Here is a 24,571-nt window from a genome sequence, read left to right as displayed (position 1 = left end):
TCAATGTGGATTTTTCTAAACTTAATGAATCTGGTCAGAGTCCCACGAATTTAAATGTCTTAGTGGATGGTTACACGGCAACATGAAATCTGAGTTGTAACAATACACATTCTGTGTAAATAATCTTCAAGGTCATCTGCTTAAGGCAATTTAACTAGTCCCTGTCTCACTAGAATGATACAGATTTCATTAAAACTTCATAGTGCACTAAAAAAAATGAATCCTTGTTACTTTAAGCCATATTCATATATATCATATATATACATATTAAATATGCATCAGTAATAAGCCACACTCTTTAGTATTCAGACTTGATCCTTCTAAAATATCTGTCATTTTGACAGCACGTTTTTGCTAAGCACCTCTTGGGTTCTTTGTATACAAGGCTACTAACTCTCACAGTCAGACAAGTTAAACGATATTACTCAAATTTCACAATACAGGAAATGTACTTAAGCCATGAAAACAACTTATACATTCATCATCAGGAAAGAAAAGAATAAAGATTTTGCTTAAAATATTCACTGACAATCTTTTCTTCCATATTAAGAGTACATAAAACCAATTCAGTCTTTGTAAGTATTTCTGTCAATAAGGGCCACTATAGAAAAACAAGTAACATCATTACTTGTGGTTGGACTTTCAAAGCCCACTTCTCTTTTGCACTATAATTATTTTTAATGTTTTGTTTTTAGTGCTTACAGAGCACTAAAATAAATAAAAATTAACTTTTTATGTCACTACCTGAGAATTAAACATTTGTGAAAATGTACAATTTTAATTTATGCCACTCTGTCTCACATTCTCAATGGTGTCTCTCCTTTGAAGGCCTCATCAGGCTGAGATCACTAAAATCGGCCATTTATGGAGTCACAGGAGTTCGGGTAACCACTCAACGGGAGGCTGATTAGAGGAACAATTAAGAATGCATTCTGTGCAGCCTGGGTTCCAGCACAGAGCCTGCCAGCGCCAGCTGTGTGAGATTTGGGACAAGCTGCCACATATCTCAATCCCCCAGCTGCAAAAAAGGAGACACTGAAACCTACCCTCAAACACCTGCTATGAAGTAAAACATGAGGAAAGCATTTTAGCCTTAGGTAGGTGTCCACTCAGAGTGCGTTTGCTCATTATGATGATGAGGATATCTGTTAATAAATTGAGCTAGACCAAAAAGGAGAAATCACCTTAAAGGAGAAACATTTTAAGTCAATGAGCATTTCCTTTCGGATGGATTGCAGAATATTCATTTATTTTTTTAATAAACTAAGTTTTGTCCATTAGTTAGATTTACAGGTTCATGGACAAGTCTCCAGAAAAAGAATTAGAGGCCTCTAAACTCTGAATACTAAGAAAGTAAATTTTAAAAAAATCAGGGGGGAGATTATACCTCATTTGGGAGAGTATGTGCTTAGCTTGCATGAGGCCCTCAGTTCAGTCCCCACTAACTACATTTAAAAACTGTTTTTTTAAGAAATGGAGAATTAAATCAAAAAAATGGAGGAATACAGAATTTTTTTAGGGACTGAACTCAGATTTAAGATGGGGAAAAAACCATCCATTTCTCAGAGGAAATCTTGAGAAATATGTAAACTGGATCTGAGATGTGTAGTCTTCTAACATTATTCATGAATTCATATTACCAAGTCTTAAAACTACCTGATAACCCACAGTGGTGATAGTGATCATAACAGCTACCAACACGGATCAAGCTCCGGCTAGGACTGCTCTGTTCTGACATCTCTGCCCCTGAGGCTTCACCAGGCTGAGAGCACTAAATTCGGTCATTCATGAGCATCTCTTTGTAAGTCCTCCCTTTGTGCTTCTCACTCTCCTCTAACCAGCCCCTCTGAGGGAAGCACTGTTATCATCTTCCCCACCCGCAGATAAGGCCACTGAGGCACAGAGACTAAACCCTTTCCAGGTCACATTGGCATTAAAGGACCTCTGTATTTCTGCTGTTTTGATTTTGACAAAGAATCTGAGATATCAATTCAAGTGAGACTGTTAAGTAATCAAGTCTGTCTGGTCTTCACCTCAAAGAGCAGATACTATAAATTCCTGATGTAGGATGAGGCTGCCGCCACAAACTGACTCAGCTTGAAATTAATATCCAAGATGAAGCAGTGGATACACGTAAATATTCACGATTGTCAACTCCGTTCACGGGTCTGGGCCCTTCACTGCCTGAACGGGGGTTAAAACTCCACCCTTGTCAGGGAGGGAAGCGCTGCTTTTCCAGGTCTTACCAAGGCTTCATGGGTTACTTCCCCCCAAAGTCTGTCCTCAACGATGAAAAAGCTGTCAAGATTTTTACACCATGCAAAACTGAAAGACATTTCTGCAGATGGAGCACTTTCTCAGGCTTAAGCCTATTTTGCCTACACTCAGCAAGGGGAAAATAAGAAACATGACTCTGCAAAGTATCGGAGTCTCACCACTCACACGAGTAGAAAGGCCTCAGCACAAGATGACTCTTCACATTGCAGGGTGAGAAGAAAATAAAGCCGCCCCAACCACAGGCGCTCCCAGAGACAGAGATCAGCAGTCTTATGCACACTCACGGTTGTGCAGCCCTCATCACCATCCACTTCCAGGACACTTCATCACCCCAAAAGAAACCCCCTGTCACTAATAGTCCCTCCGTAACCCCCCTCCACCCAGCCCCTTGCAACCATCACCTGCTCTCTGCCTCTGCATGTGCCTATTCTGGGCATTTCAGATCACTGAATCAACAATATGTGGCCGTTTTTGTCTGGTTCCTTTCACTTAACATGCTGTTATAAAGGCTTGTCCATGTTGAAGGGGTATCAGCATCTCTCTCTTTTTTTTTTTGAAAACGTTAAAGTTTATTAGAAGGTGGTAAGTACTATCAAAAAGAGTAGAGTGGAGGATAAGGGGTTGGGTTTCAAAGGGAAAAGGGCGGGTTGAGAAGTCAGGGTGGACTTCCCAGAACAAGTGGCCTTTTTCATTTTCCTCTTTATTTATTTTTTTATTCACTCTTACGTGTGAATAAAGTTCCACTACATGGAGATACTACATACTGCTGATGCATTCAGCAGCTATGTATGGACGAGGTCCAGAAGGATGAGTGTAAAAGGTGACTAGCAGGGATGGCATTTAAGCAAAGGGCAAGATGTGCTTTCAAAAAAAAACCAACAAACAGAGGCGCAAGGAAATTCAGTGCGTTTCTGAGCAAAGTGCATGCTTGCTTCGGCAGGACTACCGTGCAGGGCTGGGGCGGACATTGGCAGGAATCACAGCGAGGCAGTCATCTGAGAAGACTCCCCACTGCAAACACCTCACCCAGTTCTCCTCCCTCATCCTCTATTGTTAGAGCCATGTTTCTAGGTTTCTCTTATTTCAAGTAATAGCACTTTAACTACATATCTGATCATCTGCATCAGACCACTTTACCTCCAAGGCACAGAAAATCATTCACTGACCGGAGCAGCTCCAGGACATAACGGTGATGGATTAGGGAGTCCTGCAGCATCCCAGCCTGCATGCACAAACCCCACATGTGCCCTGGTGATGTCCGGAAAATTAAATGCATGGAAATATCTCACTGCTGGTACACGACATCTGCCCTCAAATTGCCCCAAAATCATGTTGGCAAAGCACTACTCAACCCTCTCACTACAAAAAAAAAAAAAAAAAAGCTAAGAAGGCAAATTTAGGCTCTTCCATTGAAAACCAGCAACCATCACTGCCAGTATCTGAGCTGGAATGCCCCTGACTTCAAAAACCACTGCACAGTTACTTTTCAAACATGAAACTCATATATGTATTCCACGTAGATGTTATTACAGTAGGATTTTTCTTTTCAAAATTTCCAGTTGCAACATTAGCACAAGAAAGTTTATGTTTCAGCTTTAAAAAAATCAATTATCTTCCACTTTCTTAATTTTGAACCTATTATTATTTTATAAATGGAGCTATGCTGTGTAGTATAAACCAACTGTTTGATATCTGCAAACAAGAGCTTCATGACCTCACTATTTCAGAGCAAACTTTAATGATGCTTTGAGAGGTGGGGCCTAGGGCGCTCACTAACAGCTCTTTAAATACTGACAAGTATGTGCTATTAAGTAATGCAAAGGCTCTAACTCCACATTAGCTCAGAAATGAAAGAAACTACACCAAAGCCTTACTTTATCATTTTTATATATTCCTATTCTTTTGAATATTAATGTTCTTAAAAGGTATGATTTTTTTTGAGAAAGTCAACAGCTGTATTAAATTTCCTCTCTCCAAGACAGCAAACTTTATCAAGAATAAATACCCCTATGGAAATCGAAATGACGGGACGTTTCTAGCTAAGTGAACATGCAGATCTGAACACAAATCTAAATCCTATCAGATCTCACTCGAACGAGTACAACAAAGACCTGGGCTACCCTAGAACTTACCTCTTCTGTTCCAAAAGTTGGCTGAGCTAAGATCATCACACAAGGCAGGGAAGGAGAGAAGAGGAAAGTCCACCTGGCGGCCTCCATCTGTTTTCTTCCAGCCAAAAGTCGCCTCTAGGGCGGCCCCGATAACAAGCCCTCCCCAGAAGGAAATCCGGCATCCACACTGCCCCTGCCATCCCCAAGCAGCCCCGATGCCCCTCTCCCAGCCTGTGAATGGTCTTCTAGTGGCCCCCCAGTTGGTGGCACCCTCTCCCTCTTCCCTGCTACACACACACACACAGGGCAACGGCAGCCTTCCCAAATCACAAAGTTGACTACATCACCCCACTTCAAACCTTTCAGAGGCTCCCTGGTGGAATTCTAGCCCCGCCCCCGACACTGCTCACCCAGCCTCACCTCATTACAGGTCCCCAGTGACCTCAGGGACCCCCTGACCTGCTCCTACTTCCCACTTGCCTCCAGGTTCATTTTGACTGTTTCCCAAGGAAGCCTTCCCTCCCTCCAACCTCCGCATCTTGTTCCTCTGTTCCTAGAACATTCTAGGCTAAGTCAACTTCTGACATTGCTAAGCTCACAAGAAGCAAATACATTTTGCTTACTAATGTGGGTCCACCCTCTCTCCCCTAGACACACAGAAGTTCTCGTGTTATGAATAAATGAATGATGGGGTGGGTCTCAAAGGAACAGACAGACCTGCTCTTGCCTGACCAGACCCTTCTGTCTGTAGAATATCAGAAGCAAAACCAGAAGTACCTTTCCTGAGGGTCACTTCCTGCTGACACCCTTCACTGCCTCCAGTGTCTGTTCAAGTAAAACCCAAACTCTTCCAAAGCCCTTCACCCCAGGCTCTCTCCAGTGTCCTCCCCAGCAGGGGCACACTCCACCCTGGACCACACATGGCACTCTCCCCGGGTTCCCACCACACAAGCCTCCAGGCCCCTGCTCGGGCAGCCCCTGACACCTGAGCCAGACTCCTGACTCCTTCTGCTGGCTGACTCTTACTCTGTCCTTACGACTGAAAGTAGAGCCCATTTCTTCCAAAAAGTCCTCTCTGATAATGTCCTTTAGGTCTTGGCTGGGCTCCCTCTACATCAGCACTTCATGGAGACCAACTGGGTGTTTGCCTGCTCCTTTCAGACCTCGACCTCTTGGGGGCCATGTGGGAAGGAGTGAGAGATTACAAGAGGGGTGGGGGAAGCAAAAATCACAGCCCAAGTCCCAAATTCAAGGATTCTTTCTCAGAAAAAAGTATAAACTATTTCACATGTGTGCAATTTGGCTACTATTTTTGTGGCTTGTGGACAGCAATAGCTTTGTGTTCTAGTCCAAAACCCAGGTTACATGCAAAGAAATGTATATATTCATATCCAAAGGAAGCCAGAGCTGCTCAACAACAGTTTGCAGTTAGAATAGAAAGGAACTTTGATAAAGGCCATCTCTCTCTTCTTTCTTTTCTGGCATCATATAATTTTAGAAGTATTTGCGTGACTAAGAGATGGCTACAGCCCGTAATTCTGCACTGGATTGTTTGGGGCTGAGGAAGCCCAGATTACATTCACTGCGTAAATGCAATCACAACAACACAGTGATAGGTGCCGTGGTGGTGGAGCTGATGTTCCAAAGCAGGCAGCCTTATGCTGTAAGAGAACTCTAAATAGAAAGTAAGAAATGCAATGTTCTGTACTCAATTTCATTTGCTATATGGGTCATTAACTGATAGTATATCTTGACTAATGAAACCCAAAAATAAATTGTCAACGTCGATTTTCTTCATCTGACCGTTTTATGCTAACTTTGGATATTAAACCCTCACTCCATAAGTAAAGCTCTGGCCTACACTGCAGCACAGTTACATCCCATGGAAGAAAGCCAATCAAGGGAGAACTGGAGAGTTTCCCTTCAGAAGCTGCTAAGTCTGGTTTTGCACCTGTACTTCATTTGCAACCACGTCATCGAGAAAGGAGTAAAACCTAACATCTGTGGGGCGAAAAACACTGTGGTGCTTCAGAAAAATCAAAGAACGCTGAGCTTTGTGAAACAGTCCTGAGGCACTTAAATCGTACTTATTCTGAAAGGCTCCAAAACTGACCCAATTCACCATTCCAGGTTCAACAGGGAGGTACCGGAATTAGTAGAGAAAACATGCCCTTGAAGTCTGACAAGGCCTTGCTTGAATTCTGCTACATTTACTAGCCACTAAAAGGACCAATTCCTTAACCCTCTGAGAAGGCTTCCCGATCTGCAAAAGGGGGCTGCCACCGCCCACCTGGGAGGCATGGATGTGAATGCAACATGCAAGTAGGGCGGCCGACTGGTACCTGACACGGGGCCTGGCTAGTTTCCCTCCGCTGCCCTTCTCCCCCTTTAAACTTGCACTGTTCCCCCGGTAAGGATCAAGACCATGGAACAGACTGCCCGATTCTTCTGTGTATCCCCGGATACATGCCTTACCCTTAAGAGGCCAGAAAAACTGCCTCCTCCCCAGTCACTATCAATGTTCTTAAGATTCTGGGTATTTTTAACTCTATTTTCCAGGGAGACTATTCCAGAACTTTCCAAGCACCATTCTCCAGGTTGGCTCCCCTCCCAGCACCCATCCCTTCTCACCTCAGATACTCTGTCTGATTGCCTTCTGTTCATGGGAAAGTGAGTCCGGTAGGGTGGGGACTCCCAAGGACTCCCCCCTCCCTCACAGGTGAGTGTGAGTACCTTCTGCCCACTCCCCACTCCAACTCCAGCTTCTAAGAAGTCTACCCTCCAGGACCCTGCAGACTCTGCATCTTCCCAAGACACACACGTGGCCATGACCCTCCCTTCAGATTTCTTCCTGGCTGGCCCTGCACACACCCTGGCCCCTTAAAGACAAATGGCATTATACTGAAAATCGCAAATGCCGCTGACTGACACACCAAAGCTGCATGGTCTGGGCTTTCCTCCAACCCAGGCACAGCCCTGCCCCCCCTCAGCCTCAGTCTGCAGCTCTCGAGATGATCTAATTCACATGCAAGGTTGTGAACACCAGCTAAGAATGACGACTCCCAATGTGTATCTCTAGTCCGGCTCCTTCACCTGAGCCCCAATCTCATAGACCCGATTGCCTCTTTGAAGTCCTAACTTGGATGACAAATGGCATCTTAAAAATGCCTCATGTTCACCATTTACTCTGGAATTCGATTCCTGGCAGGTACCTCGCAGACTCCCCATTTTAGTAACAGCCCCAGCACCCACCTATGTGTTTGAGGTCACATTCAATTTCCACTGTTCCCTCCCCCAAGCCCTGCCCTGGAATCAGTACTATTATTTCCATCGCTAAGCCCATCTCAAATGTGGTTCTACAGGGACCATGGCCGTAACCCCCCAAGTTCACAGCATGGTACACTAACAGTCCTCCGTAGGGTGCTCCCTGGAGAGGGAGGCATCTCCTGTCACGGGTCACCTCAGAAGGCACTGGATTCTCACAAAGGAGGCCCAGGAGAAGGGACTCAAGGTTCTCCCATGGTCTGAGTTTTGAAGGGCCTGAAGTCTGGGGGAGTTCCTAGTTAGCAGACACACACGCCAGTGACCAGAAAGGATGGAGGAACCCAGGCAAGGCTGTTCTCACTCCAACCCCTGGGCTCTCGGGAGCCACGGGAAAGTCCTGTGTCCAGGGTACAGCCCGGCCATCACAGATCCCAGCCTGCATTTGCCAACCCGGACAGCCTAGACTCCATCTACTTGTGACATTTACTTCTGTTCTGTTCCCCACCCAGAATGTGTTGGACTCATTCAGATATTCTGGCCTGTCTCAAGTGAGACAAATTCAGTGATAAATGAAGTGTCCACATTTGGACCAGAGCATGAAAGGAGAAACAAGGCCTCATGTTCAGCATGGTGGTGGTGGCCAAACCCTTCCACCGAGTGAGATGAACCATGGTGGGGGTGAGAATCCAAGGTCCTAGGTCGGCCAAAACATCTTCCTTCACAGTTGACTGGGGTGTTGGAGACTCACTACCACAAACTAACGACAAGGCCGTCAGTGGTGGACGTCAGCTGCAACAGACACGGAGTCAGATATTTACTGCCAACATGGGTTAAAAGTAAAGGCTGGGGCAGGGAGGCCTGCACGGTTGCTGAGGCAAGCCACAGACCCGGCTCTGAATGCCCACTGGCTGGAACAGAGAGGAAGCTACGGTCCCCTTTAGCAATCCCTGTGTCCACCAGATCCAAGTGATCCAGCTACTTAGGAGAAGGCCATGTTGTCCTGATACTCAGAAAAACCAGCCTCGTAAAAGAAACAAAAGAGTGGCATGGAGTTTAGACCCGCTTCTGCGCCTTTATGAAGGGAAAGTAAAGTAAATGGCACGAGGAAGTTGAATGCAAAAATTAATAAATAAAGAAAACGGTGACTGCTTCCTCCAACAGCATCCCCTGCAGCTGCTCACCCACGAGCCTGCCACTTTCTCACCAGTGACCACTGGCCAAGAAGTGCCATCACGCACGTCACACAGTGGCAGCCAGAACCGCGTGCAGAGCACGTTTGTGTAAAAGCAGGAATCGAGCAAGGTGCTGCAGAATTTGACTTTACAAGTTTAAATACTCCATGAAAAGAATCCCTCAGCAGCCGCCTAAATGAATTCGCATCTCACTTCTTCAAAACAATCAAACAAACTTAATAAGGGCGCATTTGTCACCAAATATAAGGAGGACCAAACAGATTCCTCAAAGCAAGGATTTTAACAGGTATCAAACACCAGTGGGTGATGTGCTAACAAAGCAAATATTCTAAAAAATTAGAAAATAAAAAATGACTAGGATAATACATGGATCAAGGCAGCTGTTAAGTTTTTGCTTTTTAAAGTGATGGAGACAGTACGGAGGGCAATCTGGCTATTTCCAATGCAGGGTGTGCACAGCCCACATTTTCAGATGCAACAACATGCTCACTGGGCAGTACAAGAGAAAAAGAATAAAGAAAAAGGAAAAGAGGAACAAGAGAAAATTAGAAACACACAAGAACAAAAATGATTTTGACAGCATGTACAAGAATTTATGTGTGTGAGGCCAGGGATGCGGAGATGGTGAGAACCACCCTCACTTCCTGCTCCAGGGAAGGCAGGGGCCTGAGGGGAGTGGCGCTGATGGGGGACCCCAACATGGTCAGCGCCCCAAACCTAAACTTCACCTAGATGCGTCTAGGTAGCTTTTGAGCTACAAATTCTGGTCGCATTTCAGGCTGGACAGTTTTACTCACTTCCACCAAGAGTAGCAGGAGAGAATTAGGCTGTTTCTGCACCAAAGCATTGTTTAAAAAATTAATGACTGTGGAATAGTAAAAGCAAAAATGGAGTAAAAGTGACTGGAGGACGTGCTTGACCCGAGCTCACTGGCCGTGTTATCTCACTGACGTTAAGATGCTGGCTGAGCCCTTATGGTACCAAAACAGACAGACGCACCAGGAGGGAGGTTTAATGCGCTGCTGTATTTTGATGCCGAGAACCATGCCTGGTACACGAGGTTCTGGGTAAACAATGGTGACAGAGTCAACCACTATGGGCTAAGCACACATCCAGCTACTCCGCCAAATCCCAAGGGCAGACTTTAAAAGGCAAAAAAAAGCTGGCATTCTCTGGTGGGTCTGCAGACTCAGAGCCAAGCAGTTGCTGAGCAAAAATGTCACCAGTGCCTCCTATGACAAAAGAGGAGGCACTGGCCTGGGGGCTGGGGCAGGGCTCTAGGCTTCCATTGCTCACCAACCAGTCTGTCCAGGGGGAGAAGGTGGTCTCTGCGTATGTTGCACCTATGCACTTACCTTGACTGACGCCTCTGGGCTCAGCAGGAGGTGACATGTGAGGTGAATGGAGCCAGCCTCGGTGTAGCACAGTGCTGGCAGCTATGCCCTCAGCAGTGCCCAGGCTCCTAAACCTGACACCTCATCTCCAAGTAGCAGAAGGGGAGTGCGGGCATGAAGATCACAGGGCCCTGTGAGGAAAAGTACAGGCCACGACATGCCTTGCCACTTCCTTAAGCCATAGAGGTATGTCCGGGAGGAACAGAAAATTCATCCAGAGCCCGCTAGGCACCTCACACACGTGGGACTCGGGTCCCCTGTGCCTATCACTCACAGGGCTGGTCTGGACTTTCTTTTTATCAATTCTCTGGCATCTTCTCCTCCAACTTACCAACAACCAGAAAGTAGAATCTGATCTTAGTTAAGTTCAAGAATCACAGAGCACCGCCTCCACAGTGGGCCCAGCAGCCATGCCAGGTCCTCCGACCGTCACCTGTGGGACCGCCATGAGTGCTCTCCAGACTCAAGTCCCGAGGCTGTAGGCCAGGGGCACACAGCTTCCCTCACTCTCCCCAGCAAAGGGGGACCACCTCTCGGCAAAGGCATCTCACCCTCTTCTGCACGAAGGACAGCACGATAGATACACGGGGAAACAGAGCAGAAGGTGGGGGGGTAGGCAGCCCAGAAGAGCTCGTCTGTACTTCCGAGACAAAGTGGGGCCGTTGACTTAATCACAGGGACAAAATGAAAATGAACATTTCCCTGCTCTGTCCCATACTCCTTGATATGCCTTTCCCTGCATAAGGAGTTCATTCGGAGGTCCCTGGCGGTGATTCTGATGTCCTAACATGGCATGGTGGCTGTCGGGCAGGAAGACAGGGCCTGAGCCTAACAGGTGCTGGGCCTGGGAGGCAGGAGACACCGGCTCCAGCCCCAGCTCAACCAGCACCTCGTTCTGCCACTTGGGATTCAGAATCTCATCTACAAGCAAAGGGATGAGACTGTCTCAAGACAGGCTGCCCAACATAAATGAAATGAGAGCCATGTAAAGAAAGTTAGCCAGTTGCCACATTTAAAACTGTAAACAAAGAAACAAACCAACAAACAAAAAACAAATACTAGAAACTGATTTTAAGAACAGATCTTACTTAATATACTGTATGTAAAATGCTATGATTTTGACATGTAATCAATACAGGAAATGACAAGATAGTTTATATTCTTTTTACTAGACAAGTCTCAGCATCTGATGTGCATTTGATCTACAGCACATCTCAGCTCAGAGCAGCCTCCTCCCCAGCTCTCCTAGCATCAGTGGCTGTGGCTACTTTATTGGACAGCAACTCCAGGGGTCACACCAAGGTCCTGGCTGAAAACGGGAGTAAGTGTCCACACTAACCCTAAAAGGATCTCTCTGAAACGAAGGCGGATTCACTTTTAAATGTCTGTAAACCGGCGGGCTGCACCTCCCTCCACCCTTGGCTACAAAAGAGTCCTCTTCCTTGCTGATCCCTTTCTGGATGTAGGGAAGGAACCCGGCACACAGCCAGGGTGGCCGGGCATCCAGGTAGACTTTCCTGCTCTCTGTGTCCAGTCCCATGATGTCCTCCTTCTCAAATGGGATGCAGAGAAGGAGGATCTTGTCCCCAGACTTGTCGGATGCACCATCCAGCCACTTGGACTTGGGCAAGATGAAGAGTGACTCAGTGAAGTCCTCGATCCTCTTCTCCACCACCCTGCAGTCCTCGTAAATTGAAGGCCACGTCGGTGCGCGGCTGCTCGGCCACCTCCCCATGCAGCACAAAGAGAAAGAGCTGAGAGTCATAGAACATGGTGCCATACAGCTCCTTTGCACGTGGAGCTTCTCGAAGGCCTTGGCCAAGAGGCAGTCGGTAATGGTGACAAGGCCCACGACCTTGCAGTGGGTCTGGAATTCGCTCCACCCATTCTCGGGCACATAGTGGTGCCTGTAGTGGATACAGAGTGCCCACTGGGAGCCGCAAGGGCTGATCTGGCTCACCAAGGAGATTCGCTTATAGATGCAAAAGAAATTCTCATCTGAGATGATCCCCACGGGTTGGACAACAACGGGAAGGGTCTCATAGTCCTCAGCACACTGCACGTAGTCAGGGATGCTCATGTTGCAGGCCGTGATGAGAGGGGAGAGGAGATTGAGGTACATACTGTGCTGTGGGCTGAGGGCCCATCTGGGTTGCGGTGACCTGGTGTGTACCAGCCAGAAGGCAAGGGAAGCCCAAGCAAATACGGGAGTACAGTTTGTCCTCAGAGTCTGCACATGGCTACCGTAGCTCGGATCACATTACCCAGCTTTTGGTCTAGGCTTCCTGCCCCTGCAGAGAAGGGTCATTTCTTGTTTTCTGTTTCCAAGCACCTACCAAGGCCCTGATGCAAAGTCACTGCTCAAAAATGCTGAATAAAGAAATGAACAAAGGAACTGCTTTCCCCAACCTCCTTCAGCAGAATATAAAGAAAAGAACTACAGTAGGATCAAAAGATCTGGATTTCTATCCAATTTATTTGAACTCCTAAGCTTCAGAATAATGGATAAGAAAACTTGCCTTGGGGAGGAGGGTACAGTTCAGTGGTAGAGCACGTGCTTAGCATGTACGAGGTCCTGGGTTCAAACCCAGTACCTCATTTTAAAAAATGAAACAAATAAATAAACCTAATTTCCCTCCTCAAAAAATATTTTTCAATTCAAAATTCAAAAGACACCTTGCAATTGACACAACATTGTAAACTAGACTATACTTCAATTAAAAAAAAAAATCCTTCCCTTACAAGAATATATCTTGATTACCGAAGTTCGCAAATTTAAAATGCCTAGGGTACCACCTGCATAAAAAGGGGTGACTGTACAAATTTACTATTGCTCCTTTATGAGCTATATTTCCTTTGGGGGGGTTATAACCTCTCAGAGCTAATTTTCTCAGATTAAAAAAATAAACATTACCTGATTCTCAGGACTGCTGAAGAATCAGATAACCCTATGAAAGCATCTGACCCACAGAGGTTACTCAATAATGTTTGTTGAATGAATGAATAAACAAGCAAAGTAAATGCTGCTCCCTGCCACAGACCATCACAATGGTACTGCCTGGAAATCCCAAGCCCACGTTCCACCCATCTCTACACTAACCATGTGGGTGACCTGGTCAGGCCTGTGTGATTCTCTAAGCCCCAGTTTAATCATGAATAAAATTAGGGCAATAACACAAACCTCAAATTGTTAGTGAGTCAATAATGAATTGTACCCCAACCTTGCAAGATGGAACAATTAAGGAAAACTGGGCAAAGGGTCCATAGGCCCTCTCCATATTATCTCTTACAACTACGTGGGAATCTACATTATATCTCAAAATAAAAAGTCTAATTTTTTAAAGAGGTTATTGAGGTTAAATGAGCACACTCTCAAATAAGGAACACACAGTAAAAATAGGACAAAGCCCAGCATATGAGATACACTCAGTTAACATTCCCACTGAACCCACTGGTCCCTCCAACTTCAGAGCAAGAGTCTGGGTCCTCATGGCAAGAGGCCACTGCACCTGAAGCTAACAAAGCTAATGGTGCCCACTTCCAAGAGCCCCTGTCATCATCCTTATTCTAATTTTCTATTTGTAATATTTTTCTTTTTATTAAATAGAAACTCCAAATTGCATAGCCTTCACCTGACCAGACATCATGATTGCAGCCCTTCAAAACCTGACCACAGAGATCATGATGGCAGCCTTTCTTGGTGAAACAATAAAATGAAAAGCCATTTCCACAAGACCTCTGTGTAAATCTACTAGGGAACTTAATCCTGGACTGAGGAAGAGGACTGGGGAGGAGGGGGCAATCTGGGTCACACAGACCCATGGGCCACCTGTCCCACGATGGACTTTAGACTCAACCCTCACCCTCCAGGAAATTCAAAATACACACCGACAGAGTGCTATGGACAAGATTTTTTTTTTTTTTAAACAAATCCCTGAATCCCTAGCAGGTCTTATTTCTACCGAAACACAAATGGATTATGTGCATAATGTTTCACAAAAGCCCTAAAATATCATCACGCCAACTTGACACATCAAGGAAAACTGAGGTAGAGAAGTTTATCACATTGTGCAAGATTAGAGAGAGGACACGTCAGACACCGTATTTAAATCCAAGCCACTGCTCCAGTTCTCACATCAGAAAGTGTGACATACTGCACTTTTCCTGCCCTCTCCCTGCAATAAATCTCTGAAGAGTCCTTTCTGTGCCACCTGGAATCACAATCACATCAATTTTCCACAAAGAGCTATGTCACTCCTTGGAGGCCGTATCAAAATCTAAAGTGTTGGGATGGGAGGAGTGATTTGCATTTTCTGTTTCTCAAAGGAAACATGGCTTTAAAGAAACTGAAAAGGACTTATCTAGTCTAAGCCCTCATTGTGCAGAGAAAAAAACGGAGGCTCAGAAGAGATGAGGAAAGGGCCTTATTAATAAATATTGCTTCAGTGCAGCACCAAGCCAGCCCTGGGCACTGCTGGGGGAGGATCTGGGAGGCCCAGGAGAATGAGTGTTAGAAAAAGGAAAGAGAATAATCATAAAAGGCCCTGTCTCTACACCACCATAACATGAAATTCCACCAAATTACCAAGTATGGGTGCAGCCAATATTAAGGTGGGCTAAACAGGTTATAGAAACCTGGAAGTCTCAACCATAGTGGAAATTCCAACATTTACTATGTTTTTTTCCCAGTTCAAGCATCAACTCAGTGGGAACTCTGTACCAGGGACTACACGAGGCCTGGAGTTCTCCCAAATACAGATCTCTATTACCACGTGTACAAACCACATAAAGACCACCAGAAGAAAAGAAACCACAGATGGAATTACTGAAACTGAAAGCAGCCAAAGAGCATATATTACTAAGAAAAACGGTGCTGCTAGAAATGGACTCATGGACATAGAAAGCCAACTGTGGTTAGCAGGCAGAAAAGGGGGAATTAACAGATACACGTTAATAAATATAAAATAAATGACAAGGACCTACTATATAGCACAGGGAACTATATTCAATTTCTTGTAATGAGTTGTAGTAAAAACAATCTAAAACATATGTATATACATGTGCATATGTTTATAACTGAATCTCTGCTGTACACCTGAAACTAACATTGTAAATTGACTACACTTCAATAAAAAATAATTTTAAAAAATAAGTAAAAATAAAAGCAATGCCATTAAGATAAAATAAAAGAACACTCTAATCCCCTTAGCTGTAGCTGCTGAAGAATTTTGGTTGCAAGCACCAAGTCCACTGGATCAATCCAGCACTGGCTGTCACTCTTTCTGACCATCAGAGAGTCACTTGGCTTCACTGAGGTTACTTTTCTCTTCTGTGAAAGGCTACAGTTGCAACTAATGATGTATAGAATCTCAACATTCACAAGCCCAACAATTAGTGAGGACTTCCCATGGGCCAGGCTCTGGAGAGATGAAAATATAGGGTCCCAGATATATTCATGGGTGGAAGAAGTTTATGCCATAAAGACATTAATTCTTCCTACTTTGATAGACAAATTCATTGCAATTCTGATTAGAATTCCTACCAGATTTTTCATGGAATGTAACAAGTTAATTTATGGTCAAGAATAGCCAAGAAACTTCTTTTTTTTTAAACATTTTTTATTGATTTATAATCATTTTACAATGTTGTGTCAAATTCCAGTGTTCAGCACAAGTTTTCAGTTATTCATGGACATATACACACTCATTGTCACATTTTTTTCTCTGTGAGTTATCATAACATTTTGTGTATATTTCCCTGTGCTATACAGTGTAGTCTATTCTACAATTTTGAAATCCCAGTCTATCCCTTCCCACCCTCCACCCCCCTGATAACCACAAGTCTGTATTCTCTTTCTGTGAGTCTATTTCTGTCCTTTATTTATGCTTTGTTTTTGTTTGTTTGTTTTTGTTTTTGTTTTTTAGATTCCATATATGAGCGATCTCATATGGTATTTTTCTTTCTCTTTCTGGCTTACTTCACTTAGAATGACATTCTCCAGGAGCATCCATGTTGCTGCAAATGGCATTATGTTGTCGGTTTTTATGGCTGAGTAGTATTCCATTGTATAAATATACCACATCTTCTTTATCCAGTTACCTGTTCATGGACATTTAGGCTGTTTCCATGTTTTGGCTATTGTAAATAATGCTACTATGAACACTGGGGTGCAGGTGTCATCCTGAAGTAGATTTCCTTCTGGATACAAGCCCAGGAGTGGGATTCCTGGGTCCAGAATATATAAGCAGCTCATACGACTCAATAAGAAAAAAATAAACAATCCAATCCAAAAATGGGCAGAAGACCTAAACAAGCAATTCTCCAAGGAAGACATACAAATGATCAAAAAGCACATGAAAAAATGCTCAATATCACTAGTTATCAGAGAAATGCAAATCAAAACTACAATGAGGTATCACCTCACACCAGTCAGAATGGCCGTCATTCAAAAATCCACAAATGACAAATGCTGGAGAGGCTGTGGAGAAAGGGGAACACTCCTACACTGCTGGTGAGAATGCAGTTTGGTGCAGCCACTATGGAAAACAGTGTGGAGATTCCCCAAAAACTAGGAATAGACTTACCATATGACCCAAGAAACTTCTTTAGAACCACCACTGGGGAGGGGTGGATAGGTCATTCATTTCCACTGGTCTTTCTGATGTGATGAAAACGTTCTGGAATAATAATTGTTGCACAACTGTGAATATGCTAAAAGCTGCTGAATTGTACCATTTAAATGGATGGACTTCATGGTGTGTGAACAATGTCAAAATAAAGCTGTTATATGAAAAAATATTTCTTGACAATTATTTTTCCCTCTATACTACTTAGTCTGCCCCACAATTTAAGAAAAAGAAAAAACCAAAACAAACCAAACTGTGCCAGGAGCTCTTTAGGACTGGAATGTCCCTGGGTCTCCAACGCCTCTGGTGGTGCTGTTCCTGTTAACACACCCAAGCTGGGCTGGGCTAGTTAGGGAATGTAACTGTCTTTTTAAAATCGATGGTCATACATTTCACCCTGGGAGAGGGAAGGAAAGAAGATGTCACAGCCTTATGCCTTCAGCTCATTTTTAACTGAACCAAGCCCTGCTTTCAACACTGTAATCCCTCACACTATAAAAACACATGACATCAACAAGCACCGCCATCATAACACCTGAAAGTGTTCAAGGTACTTACCTGAGGCAGAAACACTGAGGGAGGAGACAGAAGCTCGCTTGGCACTGAGGATCCCTTTTCCCGACTCCACCAGAAGCTGGGCTTTACAGCCGGAGACTCTCAGCCCAGGGAGCAGCGCAGACGCCACTGAGATGTTCCTCAGGGAGCGGGAAAGGAAGACCAGGGCAGACCCGGAGTCTCGGGCTGCAGCCCCGCTCAGAGGCCATCCCCAGCCCCAGCCCCAGCTGCCCTGTACGGGTCCGCAGACCCCGCCCGCCAGGGATGCATCCCGCCCAGTTGTGGGGACGGGCCGGCAGCCGAGGAGAGGAAGCCCGGGAGGAGAGGACTCACGGGCGGGAGAGGGGAAGGGGACGCCAGCCGCAGACTGAGGGGAGCCCAGCTGGGGAGAGAGGCGGCAGGTGCACACCTGGCCCTGGGCAGCTGTGGCCGGGGCTCCGGGGCAGGTGGCATGGTCAGAGAGGCCTGGTCAAAGGAATTCAGCTGAACACAGGCTGACTCGCGCCTTCGTGGTCTGTGACACGTGAACCGCCCTCCCGCAGCCACCTGATCCATTTCCCGGGAGACCCCACACTGCACATCCACAGCCAGAGGCACCGGCCCCGGGCAGGAGCTAAAGGCCTGGCTGGCGACAGAGCTGAGAAGCCTTTGGGGCTAATCCCCTGCTCGGAGCTGGAGATTCCAACCCTCGGTCCAGCTGACACTGACTGCCCATGCGCAGGAGGGCCAGCAATCCGCTCTGGGTTCTGCGAGAGAAGGTGGGGCAGTGAGGGAGGGAAAAGATGGGAGGGGGAGGAGAGGAGGGAAAATGTGGAGGGAGACAGATGGACAGGAAGAGCAGAGAGAAGGGAGGGATCTGGAAATGAGAAGGTCCTAGCGGGGATGGAGAGAAAAAGCTTTACATCTGGGGGCACCTTGAAGGAGGCAGCAGTCCTGCCTCTGTACCCTTCTGTAACCCTTCAAGGCCCGCAGCTCAAGTTTTACCTCCCTGATCCAGCCCTCCATCTGATGCTTCTGAAGAAACACTACTGGTATCACACCCATTGCCCCCACGTGGAGCTGGGTTTTCTGTTGCTCTGGGAACCAAGCACCCGCAGGTGTTGTCGCTCAGAACTACCTTGGGAAGAGTACATATTCCCCTTTTACATGCTGGGAAACAAGCAGGCACGATCTCTGCCTTAGCCCCACTGTCCCAGGTGTTGGGCTGGCAGGGAGCGGGGTGGTACAAGATCAGAGCCCCAGACAGAGCAGACTGCCTGAGTGTTGGTGCATAGTCCCCATCCCTCCTGGGTAAACCACACCCCACCCTAGTGGAACCATCAAGGGCTTACAGTAGCTCCCTGGGTGTGGGAGAGCTGTCCTCACGTGAAGGAAAAGCCCAGCTGGGCTAACAAGCTAAGTCACAAATCTAAGTGTGATAAGTGTCGGTTTACTGATCTAAATTCTGCTGGACTAACTCTTAAATCTGAAGTTTAGTGTCAGTTTACTGGGCTAACAAGCTAACTCGTAAATCCAAGCTCAACAATTGTCTATTATAAGTTGATAAGCTCCAGTGTGCTGATTCCTTGCTTTTTGTTGTTTGAGCCTTATTGGCTAATACACAATTACTTGTAATTAACCCTTTAAAACCTCATGTTCACATCTTGGAGGTGCTCAGAACTTTGGAGCAGAAGCCCCTCTGAGCCCACCGGCATAATAAATCTGAGTACTCCAACACTTCGAGTGGTGATTGTTCCTTGGCTGGCCTGTTGTTTCCATAACACTCAGTTCCAGTGCCCAGCTTGCTAGGTAGATAGGAGTGTTACCAAGTCCAAATTCATTCTCTTCAGTGCAGGACAGGCCAATAAGTTGGGACACCAGGTGTTGGGGTATGGAAAAGCAAGTTTCTGTAGACCTAGATGGCAAACTTATGTCCTGGAAAACCATCTCCCCAAGTTAGAATTCAGGCTCTTTTCCTACGTGCTTGGTTGTTGCAATTTTCTTGGTGTAGGAATTCCTTCTTGTTAGAATCCTTTGTTCTTGCAGCTATCTGCCTGGGTCAAACATCTGTAAACCTCTAACAAAACAAACGTTATTTTCTATTCTGCAATTTTTTATATTTTTATGAATGAAAAAGTGTTAAATATCCTTAAAGGTCAGAGCCTTCAGAATAGGTTCTCCTGTATATTTCAGGCTGTAAGCAACATTGTTTTACAAGCAAGATGAAGCCTAGGAGACAGAGCATAGGGTTAAAGTCAAAGGAACAGATCTAATATGGAGTCAGATTGTTTCTGTTCTATTACCCAGGCAGAAGACACTTAAGGATTTAAATCCCTTTAAGTTAAAAATAACTAAAACTTTAAAGGAATTTACATACATAGGTGGGAATGTGCATAAAATATCTGGAAAAGCACCCAAAGGATAGTAAACAGTGGCATCTCCAGGGAGGGCTGAAAGAAGAGAGGATGAGGGAAAACTTCTTTCACTTGTGTATTTTTTTGCTCTGTTTGAAATTTTTTTAACCATTTGCATGTATTTCTCTTTCAGTTAAAAAAAATGTGTAATGGAGCAAAGGAGTAACTAGCTCAGCAAATACAGCAGCCATGGAATCACTGAGTCATCACTTTTGATTTAAGCCAGGAAGCATTTATTGACTCTCTCCTATGTGCCCAGTGCTGTTTTAAGACTTCTTTTATTATTATTATTATTATTATTATTATTATTATTATTATTATTATTATTATTATTATTAATATTTTATGAAATAATAACAAGGAATCCCTCACCCCTGCCCATGGCTGGTGGAAAACCAACTGAGTTTTTATTGAGTTGTTTTCCAAGGAGTAGAGATGAGTTATAAACTGAACACATCTTCAGGGCAAAACAGGCAGAGTGGTTTTCCAGCAGGCCAGACAGCTATGAAGGGTTTTCCATAGAGGCGCCCAGGGGCTGAGAGAGAAAGCCTCCAGGACCCTATAAAAAGCTGCCCAAACTGCCTTCTCCATGGCACTACTGAAATAGGAAAGAACAAATCTGACTCCATATTTGACCTGTTCCTTTAACTTTAACAAATCCAAGTTAATACGCTCCGGTCTTTTCATGGGTTATGATGTCACAGAGGAGATGGACAGGTCAACAAGGGACCACTCTGCCGTGATCATGGAGCCGGGGAACGGGAAGGGGGCAAGACGTATGATGCATCCTCAGCTGTGCCCGCACTTCTAGGCAGGTACCCAAAGTCGCCTCGACAAGGTGTCAAACACTTGTGCCCACGTCCTCATCACCTGACATGTATTAAAGAGAAATGGAAACCTATAAACGGCCAATACCCTTGGTGGGTACACCGTCCAAAGGGCAAAGTCACAGTTTGACAACTGGCCATCTCGGTTCCCTGGGATTCATACTTGGAGAACCTTAAAAACCACTCCTCTGTCCTTAAGAAGTGCTGCATATTTGTCCTATCTTTGGCTCAGGGATGGAGCACGTTCAAGTGAACTTTAATATCTGCACAGATTTGACTGTCTTTCTCCAGGTTCACTTGTCCATTCTAAAGAGGCCTGAGCTAAGTCCATCTTCCGTAAGATCTATTCCCTCCAGTGACTGCTCATTGAGCCTGCAATTAAGGGCCAGCAGAACAAGAATGTCCTCAGCTAAAAAGTTCACCCACCCTTCACTGCTTTCTTAATCTCCTCTCCTGGCTAATTGCAACAGACTAACACCTCCCTCCACCAAGCTCCCCAACTATGTCAGTTGGTCTCCCCAAAGAGAAAGTAAGGTCCATAAAAGAGGAGACAACTCCATAGTCACTTCTGAATTCCTAGCATAATGTAATGTTAAAAAATAGAACTATGATTATGGCTTCTTTCCTTTAAAACCTTTCTGGTTATTTGTATGAGACCTTGGAAGAGACGTGTTTGCAGTCAAGTATCTTGATCCACAAGACTCTGGAGGCCTTTTTTGGAATGGCTGCTCACTGATTCATTCAAACCACAGCTTCTCATTCCAGGAGTAGCTGTGCTTCTCTGCCAGGAGTTTGTGGTCACTCTCATGCCAGAAAAGCTTTAAACTATATCCTTACTTTGGATTTGTTATTTTTCCCCTCTTCCAGCAAAATTGACTTTCCTTACTGTCTTGCCTTGAGGAATTTTTTTTCATAGTTCACCCTTTAGTAAACCATGCTTCTTGGGATGGGCTTGGCCTTACGTATGATCAGTCATCCAACTCCCAGTGTGAGAGGATTCGGTCTCACCTCCTGCCCTCCTGTCAGGGCAACTGAAACTCAGTACAGGAGCCAACAGGCACCCCAGGGTTTCTAAGGCTCGTGTATCTCACAGAATCCCTTCTTTCTGGTTTGTCTTGGCTTCTGAGGATTTCCCCTCACTTTCTTGACAATTAGCTGTGCAGCTTGAAAGATGAGGAAGGAAGGTTTTATTTCTTAATCAGCATTTTAAGAAACTTGTGTAATGAAGGTTTTCACGAGTTCCTAGAACCCTCCATTGCCGAGACAGAAAACAGACTAGATATTTTCTAAGTTTAGCTATCATGTGTATTTTTCTTTTCTTTTGTTTTCTTAACTGCAAATAGACATTTTTTACTTTAAAAAAATAAGGCCCCAAATAGGATAGAGACTTGAAGGGGCATACAAAATTAAAGGGCAAAGACAGAAAAATGATAAATACTCTACAAGGTTAATATAATACTTACACTATGGATCAGATCAGCAATTCTCAGTAACAGCTAATTGAAATATGACCATGAGGTAAAACGTCTCTCCTGTCAGGAGATGACTAACAGAAAATAGAATTAATACAACAAACTAAAATTCTAAGTCTGGTGAGGTACAGAAGGCTACCAGCTAAATGTGTCTTCTTCTGGAAAAGAGGGAGGCTCACCAGCTCTTTACTGTGAAGCCTGAGTCCAGTGGAGGGCGGTGAAGTGAGCTCTGTAAGTACCCAATAGCAAACTTGTGATGAATAAAGAGATGTGAGCTTTGATGACAGAGATGATACTACTATTCACTTGTCCTGTAAAGTATGTCTTCACGTTCAGTGATCAATACCTTGGCGTCCTCAGGGATTGAGATTATAGGAAAATTCACAGCCCGGGCCCAGACCTCCCCTTTGAGCTCATGACAATGCACTTAGATGTCTCAAGGGCAACTCAAACTCCACCTGCAAAGAGCTGACTTCACGGTGCTCCTCCCATAGCCATCCTGCCCAGGGCCCCTGGTCGGGGGGCAAGGTCTCCCTGCCTCTCCCAGCTCAGGCCCATCACTCACAGATGTGACTGGACCCCTCCTTCAGGGCCCAGATTTCCTCAATCACCGAGTCCCAACACCCACACCTGACCTACCAGGTACTCACTGGCACTCACTCAGCACTAACTGTGTGCTGGGGACCACGCTGCACACTGTGCACATGTTATCTCACAGGATCTCCACAGCAGTCCTGGGAGGTCGGTACATCACTTCTTTAATTGATTAGATAAATTGTTTCTCTTCCTTGAGTGTGTCATCCAAAGTGACATGGCTACTGAGCCACAAAACTGGGACTGAAAACCACTTGAACATTCTACACTCCTACACCTGGCAGCCACCCTAATCTGACTCATCACATCACCTTCTGCCGAGCCTTCTAAATGTTTCTAAGCATTCTACAAGACAAAAGTGATCTACGAGAGCGCACCACTCCCCTACTTAAAATCTGTCAATGACGGCCCAGTGCCCTTAGGAGAAAGCCCCACCGGGCCTGAGCACAGCCCAACGGCCCAGCATCCATGTTCCCTGCGGGGCCACGCCGCCTCACCCACGATGCAGCACTACACTGACCGTGTCCAGGACAGGGATGCTGACTCCGTACAACCCGGGGCTCGTCTCAATCGAACAATGATCACCTTCTTCAGTGGTCATCCTCTTCAATGCTGTCTCTCAGAAAAATGTTTTCTCAGGATGAATCAATATCTTTTTCCTTACAACTTCCCGTCATTGATAATGAGCTCCACCCAAAAGAGAGAAGGCCTAATTCTCAGTCTCTTTATCTGTAAAGTGAGAATAACAAGGAAATATGTGAAGTTTTAAGTGAAATAATATTCATGTGAGGCTGAGGGACAATTCCCAACATACAGTAAGCACTCAATATGTGCTTACTTAATATTAATAAGAATATATTGCATTCCAGCAACCTTAACTCAATGTTTTATGGCTTTGTCCAACAGACTACAGACAAACTGTTGGATGAACACCTTTGAACAGATCAGCCCAAGCGTGCTGGGAGAGGTAAGCTCTGACTCCAGTTACAGCTGCAGCCGACCAGCACTACGGGGCGGGGGCAGTTTGCTCAAACTCTTACATGTTGCTTGAGCATTTAGTTGTCATTAATGAATAAAGACAGATGTTCTTTAGTCAAAGCTCCTGAAACATAAATCTTCAAATATTGATGCAAATTTGATTTCAAGTACAATACTCTCACTAGAAATTATTTGAAAATGATAGTCTTAGCTCCTCTGCACTTCCAAAGGGCATGTTCTTAATGTATCTGACTACACAGAAAGTGTTGTTTAAAAGAAATTAAGATGAAGCCATCCTAAATAAGCTCTCAGTATCATCTGCACAAAGTCCCACCCAAGGGTCTCATTTCTCACTTCCACATAGTTGTTCAGGTAGCTTAACCTGGGTCTTTGTTTCTTATAACACGGGGGTGGGAAGAGTTGTGAATAGATTTATGTAGCAAATATAAACCTAGGGTATTTGCTGTGTAGGAATCCTAGAAATAAACAAATTGATATATAGCCCTACCCTCAAGAAACTCAGCCTTTCCATTTACAACAGCATTAAAAATAAAATGAGAGATACATTTAACAAAAATTTACAAGATTTGTACATTGAATATTTTGATGTATCATCGAAATAAAATTTAAAAGATCTACATATATGGAAGACATCCCATGTTCATGGAATAGTAGACAATATTGTTAAAAATCTTAAGACTCCCCAAAGTGATTTACAAATTCAGTGGGATCCCTATCAAAATTCCAGCTGACTTCTTTGCAAAAATTGAAAAACTGATCCCAAAATTCATATGGAAGTGCATGGGGCCCAGGTCAGCCAAAACAGTCTTGAAAAAGCAGAGCAAAGTTGGAGGACTCACTTTAAAGGGTACTAAAAAGCTATAGTA

The 24,571-nt window shown here is 44.9% G+C and overlaps 1 long non-coding RNA gene across 3 annotated transcripts in view; it reads right to left on the bottom strand.

Annotated features, from left to right (window-relative positions):
• LOC141574623 (uncharacterized) overlaps positions 1-24,571 on the bottom strand; it is a 119,210-nt gene that overhangs the window by 44,854 nt on the left and 49,785 nt on the right. For all 3 annotated transcript variants that reach the window (XR_012501509.1, XR_012501510.1, XR_012501511.1), the window contains exons 3-5: positions 17,424-23,435; positions 17,115-17,262; positions 16,824-16,916 (exon numbers count right to left, since the gene is read on the bottom strand). This is a non-coding gene — a long non-coding RNA (uncharacterized LOC141574623). The remainder of the gene's footprint in view (positions 1-16,823; positions 16,917-17,114; positions 17,263-17,423; positions 23,436-24,571) is intronic.

Source organism: Camelus bactrianus, chromosome 22, assembly GCF_048773025.1.
Source record: "Camelus bactrianus isolate YW-2024 breed Bactrian camel chromosome 22, ASM4877302v1, whole genome shotgun sequence".
In the NCBI taxonomy this organism is placed as follows: domain Eukaryota; kingdom Metazoa; phylum Chordata; class Mammalia; order Artiodactyla; family Camelidae; genus Camelus; species Camelus bactrianus.
The sequence above is the reverse complement of the archived record's forward strand: the minus strand, read 5'-3'. Positions and strand labels throughout refer to the sequence as shown.